This window comes from Neophocaena asiaeorientalis, unplaced genomic scaffold (assembly GCF_003031525.2).
Source record: "Neophocaena asiaeorientalis asiaeorientalis breed wild unplaced genomic scaffold, Neophocaena_asiaeorientalis_V1.1 scaffold828, whole genome shotgun sequence".
Taxonomy (NCBI): Eukaryota; Metazoa; Chordata; class Mammalia; order Artiodactyla; family Phocoenidae; genus Neophocaena; species Neophocaena asiaeorientalis.
In genome coordinates this window covers 2,434,840-2,442,738 of record NW_020175443.1, presented here as the reverse complement: position 1 = coordinate 2,442,738, position 7,899 = coordinate 2,434,840, and the positions used below count along the sequence as shown (strand labels likewise).

General features: G+C 56.0%; 1 protein-coding gene and 1 long non-coding RNA gene across 2 annotated transcripts in view; one reads left to right on the top strand and one right to left on the bottom strand.

The window, feature by feature from the left end:
• The first annotated feature begins 5,027 nt into the window (after positions 1-5,027).
• On the top strand, positions 5,028-7,149 carry LOC112415159 (uncharacterized). The gene is made up of 3 exons (XR_003006288.1): positions 5,028-5,343; positions 5,942-6,101; positions 6,340-7,149. It is a non-coding gene; the product is annotated as an uncharacterized LOC112415159 (long non-coding RNA).
• Positions 7,150-7,297: 148 nt separating this feature from the next.
• The window catches only part of DEPDC5 (DEP domain containing 5, GATOR1 subcomplex subunit), a 92,573-nt gene continuing 91,971 nt past the window's right edge, over positions 7,298-7,899 (bottom strand). Inside the window, exon 44 of the mRNA XM_024768002.1 lies at positions 7,298-7,882. The gene's annotated coding sequence lies outside the window, so the exon portion shown is untranslated. The remainder of the gene's footprint in view (positions 7,883-7,899) is intronic.

Here is a 7,899-nt window from a genome sequence, read left to right as displayed (position 1 = left end):
CAGGAACTGCAGGCACAGCCATTGGAGGGGGAGTCGGGCTGGAGCCTGGATTCTTGGCCTGCCTCGGTCACAATTAGACTAAAGGCTGCACTTACAGGGCACCTCCACCGTGCCAGACGCCGCGCCAGTGCTTTCCATAAAGGCTCATCAACACCCCTGCAAGGACTGCAAACATGTTCCTACTGAAAAGATGAGGAAACCGAGGCAAGAGGGAGGAGGAGAAAGACTTGCCCAAGGTCCCCCAGCCTTCAACACTCCTCTTGAGGATGCATCCAACAGGCGGAACCCTTACATAGCTTGCAAGATCTTGCGTGATCCGGTCTCTGCAGTGACACCAGTCCCCCTGTCCCTCTCCCTCCTGCCCCCCAAGCTTCTTTCCATCACAGGGTCTCAGCCTCTTCCAGCCAGGTCTTCCCCCTCTCTGTCATCTCTGCCCTTTGCAAGCCCTGGCATCCAACAGGTCTCCACAGAAATGCCCCAGAGCCTCCCCTGAGCCCCATATGTGGTCGGGGGCCCGTCAGACCTCCCACAGTGGCCTCTCCGTGGTCTTTGGAGCACTTTTCACAACTATTCTTATTCCACAGCCATAACCATAGTTATTTGTGTGGTTTTTGTTCATGCCCTTCTCCCTCCTGTATCCACACAATGCCTGGCACACAGATGGTTCTTAATATATTGGTTGATGGGAGAGTGGAGGTTGAGTGTGTGAACAATGAATGAGCGAACAAACCACAAATGAACCTCCCTCGTGTAGCGATGGGCTGGCTGTAGCTCTGCCGGGAGACCGTCTCCCTTAGAGCCTAAATCATAAAAACTGGAAACAGTATGTTGCAATCACAGGGATGCTGCCCAAGGAGGCGTGCACGGTGGGAAGTAGACCCCAGCTCCCTGTGTGGTTCCCCAGACCAGGCCGGCTTCTCTTTGTCATCCCCCAGTCTCAGATCCCAGCGGTGGCAGCCAGGCTCCTGCAGGAGGTGGTGGTGAGGGGGTGGTCGGACTTGCCTCCTGTCTTGCAAGGGGAAGTGTGCCCCATTTCACTTCTGCTTTGAGGTGAGACACATCCCGTGTGTCAGACCACCCTGGAGTGCTCCCATCCTCCGAGCGCCAACAACCAACGGTGGCTAGTGCGGTGGTCAGGCCCTGGGGAGGCCAGACACGGCCCTCATCACTGTGCAGGGAGTCTAGGCCACAAGCCCTGTCCTCCCTATTTCCAGGACGTGGCTGCCCCACCCTGAAAGCCACTGTCGGTGGGCTGCTTTCTCCCACATCCCCCCCTTCTCTCTCTAAGGGAAGAGCTGTGAGGTGGAGAGTCCCTGAGCCCAATCCTTCCTCTGCCATGTGCGTGCTCAGTAACCCAGGGTAAGTCCCTCCACTTCCCTGAGAAGCGGGGGAACTGTCCTCAGGCTCCAGCACTAGGACAATGGATGCACACTAGCTTGGGGTCCAATGTTACTTTTCTTCTGTTTTCTTTCCCTCCCTTCTCAAGCTTCCAACCGGCTGGTGGTGTACCAGGCTCTCAGTGGACCTCCAGACACAATCAGAACGTTTGGACGGCCTCAATGCCCCTTTCTCTAGTCTTCCCCAGCCCCCCTGTGCAGATTTAAGCCCCCTCCTCTATTTCTGTAGTGCTTTACATGTCTGCTGCCCTCCACCAAGAAAGCAGGGCCACCTTGGTTCGGCTTTGCATAAATGTTGGGCTGAAAAAATGAATTCAACCGATTCTAAATGAGCACCTTTGTGGGCCGGAGACCCGCAGTGGAGGATACAAGATGAGCAAGATGTGCTCTCTGCTCTTGGGGAGCTTAGATACAGCTGGAGAGGCAAGCCACGTGTACAAGGGAAGGGAAACACAAGAGCCGCATCGTAGCACGTGGGTGCTAAATACGACCAGGATTCTGACCCTGGTTCTGTCGATAACCTGCTATGTGCCTCTAAGCAGGTCTCTTAGCCACTCTGGTCTTGGAACCCAGCAAGAGAAATTGCTACAGGACATTGGGGATGGGGATGCCATCAAGAAAGGATTCAGATCTCCACCATCAGGGGCAAGTGGCGGGCCCTCTTCCTCCAAAGTCACAGGAGGGAGGGGCCCCCCATCTGGACCGCTTTCCCCATCAGAATCTAGTTCAGGGCTTCTCAACATCAACACTACTGACATTTGGGACTGAATAATTCTTTGTGGCAGGAGCTGTCCCGTGCATCATACGGTGTCCAGAAGCAGCCACTGGATGCAGGTAGCACCTCCCGCAGTGTGACAACCTACTGTCCCCACATGTCCCTTGGGGGTCAAAATTGCCCCCAGCTGAGAGGCCGTGGCCTCTCCTGATTCTCCTCCAGCGCTGTAGCCAGGGGCTGGACAAATGTTTCTCGGGCTTGCCTCTGGCAGAGCCCTGCCCACCCCCTTGAGCTTGTGTCAGCTCAGGTTCTGAGGACACAGGGCTTGAGGAAAGGCAGGACATGACACCTTGAAAAGGGGACCCTTCCCCAAGACAGCAGCTGATCACGCCTCCCAGAGCTCTCATCATGGGTAGGAGGAGGACCCAGGATGTGAACCACTAGGGTTGGATGAACATCAAAGGCACTAGGGAAACGTTTCTCTCCTGGGATGCCACGGGCTTAAAAATAAAATTTTCTGCTGCGTAAGAGACATTTGAGGATGAACAGGGATGGGGGGCAGGGGGACGGGAACGGAGCCTGGATAAGCAACCTGGTACGTGAGACTCCATTCCAGTCACGGCCGCCACAAGCTGCCAAGGGATCGACAGGGACGCCAGCCCTCTGGGAACTCAGCTTCCCGTCAGTTGAGAAGGAGAAGTCTGGAATCTTGTGGGCTCCCAGGTTTCACCCAGACTCACTGCCAAGGGAGACAGCACTCAGAGAGCAAGGGGCCTCCCCTCACCCTCATGGGGGAAGAGGGCACCTTCTTGGAAGGACAGTGTCGTGATTCCCTGAGAAACAGATGGGTCTTGCTGCAGCCAGAGAAGCGGGTGGAGGTCAAATTTAAAGGCTGGTGTGACTGAGTTCATGGTACCCACACATTCCAGGCCAGGCTTGGGGCCAGTGTGAAGGCCAGGAGCTGCCTGGAGCACTTGCAGGCTGAAGTCAGGGGCCAGAGGGGAGGAGCCTGGGGGGAGAGGAAAGACCCCGCCCCCTTCCTACCAGAGCCTTGAGGCCATGCCCACACCTGCACCCCAGCAGGGCCACACCACACACGGAGCATAGTCAGCCAAAAGGGAGAGAGGGGCCCCCAGGACGGAGCAGAGGGTGACACCTCACCGTCCCAGCTGCAGCCGGAGGGGAGGGGGACAGCACAGTGGGCAGGGCTGGGTTCTGGGGCCCCACAGACCTGATTCCAGCCGCTGTCGGCTCTGTGGCCTGAGGCTCCGCCACCTGGGGCTCCTACCCCACATCTGGTGTGACTCCGCCAAAGATTACAAGATGGAAAGGCATGTAAAGTATGCTACACTGCCCAGAACGCAGGGAACGCTCGAGAAATGGGGCAACCATTTTTATTTCATGCATCTGAAACTATTCAGTCTTCTCTCCCACTCTTTCCACTTTAGCAAAACCTCGTGGTGTCTCAGGTGTGTATTGTGTACTTGTTCCTCGTAATACCTGACGTTTCCATTTTGTTTTGATGGGTCTCTTCCTACAAATGGGAGACGGGCTTCCGTGACTCTCCAACATAGAATTTGGCAGTGTTGGCCCATCGTTTGGGGGTCCCGTGCCTGTAGGGGTCCCGTGCCCTGGGAGGTTCTCTGTCCACCCCTGCTGCCATCGTGCTGTCACTTGTCGTTTCACCCTGCTCTTGAGTTCTCTGCCTTCCGGTGTGTGGCGACCTCTGCTCTGCTTTGGTCTGAGAACCAGATTTCCAGGCTGGTTAGGCCTGCGTGTAAAGTAAGAGGGAAGAATCCCAGAGAGGGGTTCTGCAGCAGGGTTTCTCAAATGGACCACCAAGACCGGAGTCACTCGAGCATCTGTTTACAGCGCAGAGTCCAGACCCCTTGAATCAGAATCTCTGGGGTAGGCTGTGGAATCTGTGATTTAAGCAGCTCTTAGGCACAGGAGCCTTGAGGAATCATGGGTGGGACTAACGCAGCTCCTTCTGCTTTGAAGCCCCTTTGGCTGATTTCTCGTTCCTTCGGTAAAGGGATGTGTTTCTTTCCCCATCATGTTTTCTGCATCCCACACATGTGTGATTCCTCACCCCAGACTCATTTCTACGTCCAGGAGGCTGACTGGCGCCGCCCCAGGTGTACAGGGGCCCGTGTGCATCCACCTGCCCCCAGCACAACCACAGAACTGAGAAATGTCTCCAGAGCTGCCAGCCTCGGGCCACAACCCTGTTCCCAGTGGGCAGGAGCCAGGAGGCCCTTCTTCCTGCTCTTAGCAACGCGGCACCTCTGCCAACAAAGGAAACTTCCCAGCAGAAGTTCCTGGGACCCAGATAAGGCAGAACAGCCACAGCTGTTAGAGGAGTGCAGCCTCTTGACCACACCGACTCCTACACATCCTACAAGGCCCAAGGCTCCTTCCTCTTTAAAGACTGCCTCATCCATTCCTGCCCTCTGTGGTCATTCCCATCTCTAATACCCTGGGGTTCACAGAGTCCCAGGCAATCATCACCATCGGCATAACAGCTCATGTTTAGGAAGGGCTCACAACCTTCCAGGCACCGTCTTAGCTCTTTATGCGAATTCTCTCAGGCAATTTTCACAACCCCACGAGGGTATTATTGTCTCATTTTTCAGATGAGAAAACCAGGGCTCTGAGAGGCGCAGTAACTCACTCAGGGTCACATGCTGGCAAGTGGCTCTGCTGGAATCTGGATCCGGTGCCTAGAAAGGTACTAGGCCGGGAGCAGGAGGTCCTGGGTCCTCCTGCTGGTCCCACCCTGAGCCTGGGGCAGGTCACTGTCTTATCTGGGAGAAAATGAAGAGGTTGGACCAGATGTCCAAGAACCTCCTGCTCTGGGGCTCTTGCCTTATGGGACCAGCCTCATCTCCACCCGCAGTGGGGTGACCCAAGGCATGTCACACATGTGTTGGGGACTCAATGGCGTCAATTCTCAACACGAATGAGTGCCTTCCAGGAGTCAATTTAGGAAGCCAGACCGGGGATCCCTTCAAGGTGTTTCTCACAGTTCTTGTGTCCCTCCTACATGCTGGACCCCGTGAGGGGCCCTGCAGCGTGCACCAGCTCCCTTGATCTCACCAACTCATTCTTCTCTCATTAGCTGAAGAATGTGCCAGAAGAAAGTCCCAGCAAGTGAGCTGAAACGGGTCAGCAAATAATGACAGTGTCGCAAGCACAGAAAAAGAGAAACACTCAGAGGCGAGCTCACAGGTTTGTGTGTCCGGGTGGGGGCTGGGGAGGAAGCTGAGGCCACACCATCCCTAAGGGGAGGAAACAGGTTCAAGAGACAGAACCACCCCTAGTTCTCACAGCTAAGAGATGGCAGGGCTGGAATTTAAAGCCAGGTCCTCTTGGGCCCAAGCCCACTGCTTTTCTCTTTCCACCAACTAATGGCTATCACATCCTTACACCCGGTGGTGGCCTTGCGATCCACACCTGTCCTTCGAGTCTAATCAAACCGTGCCCTCCCCAAAGGCCGGGCTCCACACCTGGGCAGCAGGGAGGGAGGGAGGTGGTGGGCGGGCCTGAGGGACAGGTGGGAGTCTGATGGAGGAGGACTGAGTTTGACTCCCAGGTTCGGTCTTGGACAAGTGGGTGGAAGGAGGTGTGGAGCAGCGGGAGGAGGGATGCGGGGGGAGCAGTTCGAGGGCACATGTTTCACGCCCAGCTCGCAAGGATGGGTGACTTGGGATTCTAACTTGTCAGCTGCCCCTTCTCCCACCAAATCATTCTCTGAGCCTTCTCCCGGGTCATCTTTGGAAGAGGGAAGAGGGCAGAAAGCAGGGGCGATTGCTGGCCTTACATGCAGGACACCAAGGATCACAGGTATGGCGGTGGGTGACCTGATCTGAATGGGCCAGCGGCTGCCGTGTCCACACAATGACTCAGGAAGCTGGCTCAGAAGCACATGAAGACTCCCGGCCTGGGGACACGAGGGTGGGCAGCCTGCATTTGTGTACTGCCTGCTGGTAAGTCAGCTCTTTCATATACATCTGTCTTTAGATCCTCCAACCACCCTGGGAGACAGCCTTCCATTTTATAAGGGAAGGACACTGATGCTTAGAAAGGAGCAAAGATTCAGCAGAGGGAAGGGAAGGTGAAAAAGGAAAAGAAAATGGGTTTTTACGGAGGACCTGCTACATGCCAGGAATCAGCAAGTGCGGTCTCACATATGTTAACAGACCTATTCTTTCAAAATCTCTACAGGCAGCATCAACACCTGCATTTGCAGAGGAGAAAACAGGCTCCATTAAATAAGCTGGAAGCCCAGGGAGTGAGGGAGAGATTCAGACGGGACACCCAGTGCCTGGCCCTCGAGCCCAGAGCTCATTCATTCACCCCATGCGCTGGGCCAACAACTACTTCTCCAGCATCTTCCATTAGGCCAAACATTTAGGAAAAAAGGATGAACAAAATAGTCAAGCCCCCTGCCACATGCTGCGTGTGGTGGGAGGAGGGCAAGGTGCCATGGGAAGACATGATGGGGTCCCACGGAGCTTCTCTGGAGAAGGGACCTTTGAGCTGAGGGCGGATGGATGACGGCCAGGATGAGTGAGGAGTGTTCCAGGCAGATGGAACAGCGTGTGCAAAGGGTCTGAGCCCATAAAGAGTTTCTGACGTTCCTGGTGGCTGGAGAGGAAGCCTGGGACCAGATTGTGCAGCTATGTCTAAGAGTTTTGAAGTTCAAGTCACCAAAGAGGTCTAAATAGGTGGGGGGAACAATCAGAGTAGTGACTGCCGAGTGGAGAAGGGCCTGGAGGGAAAGCAGAGACCAGGTGGGAGGTGCTCCTAGCCATGCAGGAGGAGGAAGAGGTGAGGGCCAGGCTGAGAGCAGCTGCAGGGCTCCTGGGAGAGGGGTACGGACTAGCAGGCCATTGAGGTGGTAGATCAATAGGGCTTGTGATTAACTCGGGGTGGAGGGGAAGTCGCGGGCGGGGAAGTGGTGGGAGCTGTCAGGTCCCCCCACCCTCTACCCCCTGGCCAGTGAGGGCGGGGCTGAGGTTGAGGACCATGCTGAGTCTTATCCCATGGAGCAGTGGGTCCTAACCTCAGCCAGAGTCAACAGAGGCTTCCTTGGATTTTTTTCGGAATGCCACGACATTTGTGCGTCATGCCAGGCTCACCTACTTAGCAAGACTCGCCTCCCACAACCAGGCCCGCAGGATCCCAGCACCTCGTCCTGTCTGCTCATGAGGCCTGCCCAGAACTCTCCTCTCCTTCCCAAGGGCCCGTGAAGAGAAACCTTTCAGTAAACTCACAGCCAGACCCCCAAGTGAATTCTGGAGTCCTCCCCAGCATCTGTGGCCGCCTCATCGGCCTCCCAGGCCCCAGTGACAGGGCACGACTGCCCAGCCGAAGACAGGATTGCTGCTGCCCGGTACCAGGCTGGGGACAGAAATGCCACACGGGCCAGTTTATTCCTGTTACTGCTCTGTACAGGTATATACAGTTGGTGTGAGCCTATGGTACATTATTTCACAAAGTTATCTTACATCCTTTGCACACTCCTCCTGGGCGGGAAGTACCTGCGGGCGGTGGAGGAAAGGACGCTCACAGGAGCCACTCTGTTGCTGAGGACATGCACAGGGGCGCCCTCCCACCTGCTCCCGGGTGCCAGAGGCTTCTGCAGTCTTCCTCCTGGAGGGGATAGAGACTGGCGGGGGCCAAGCAGCACCCACAGCCCCCACCACCCCAGCCTGCCTGACCCCACCGAGTACCATCAGCAGCAGGACAGTATCCCCCGGCCCCTCCCCCCCCGCCCATCCC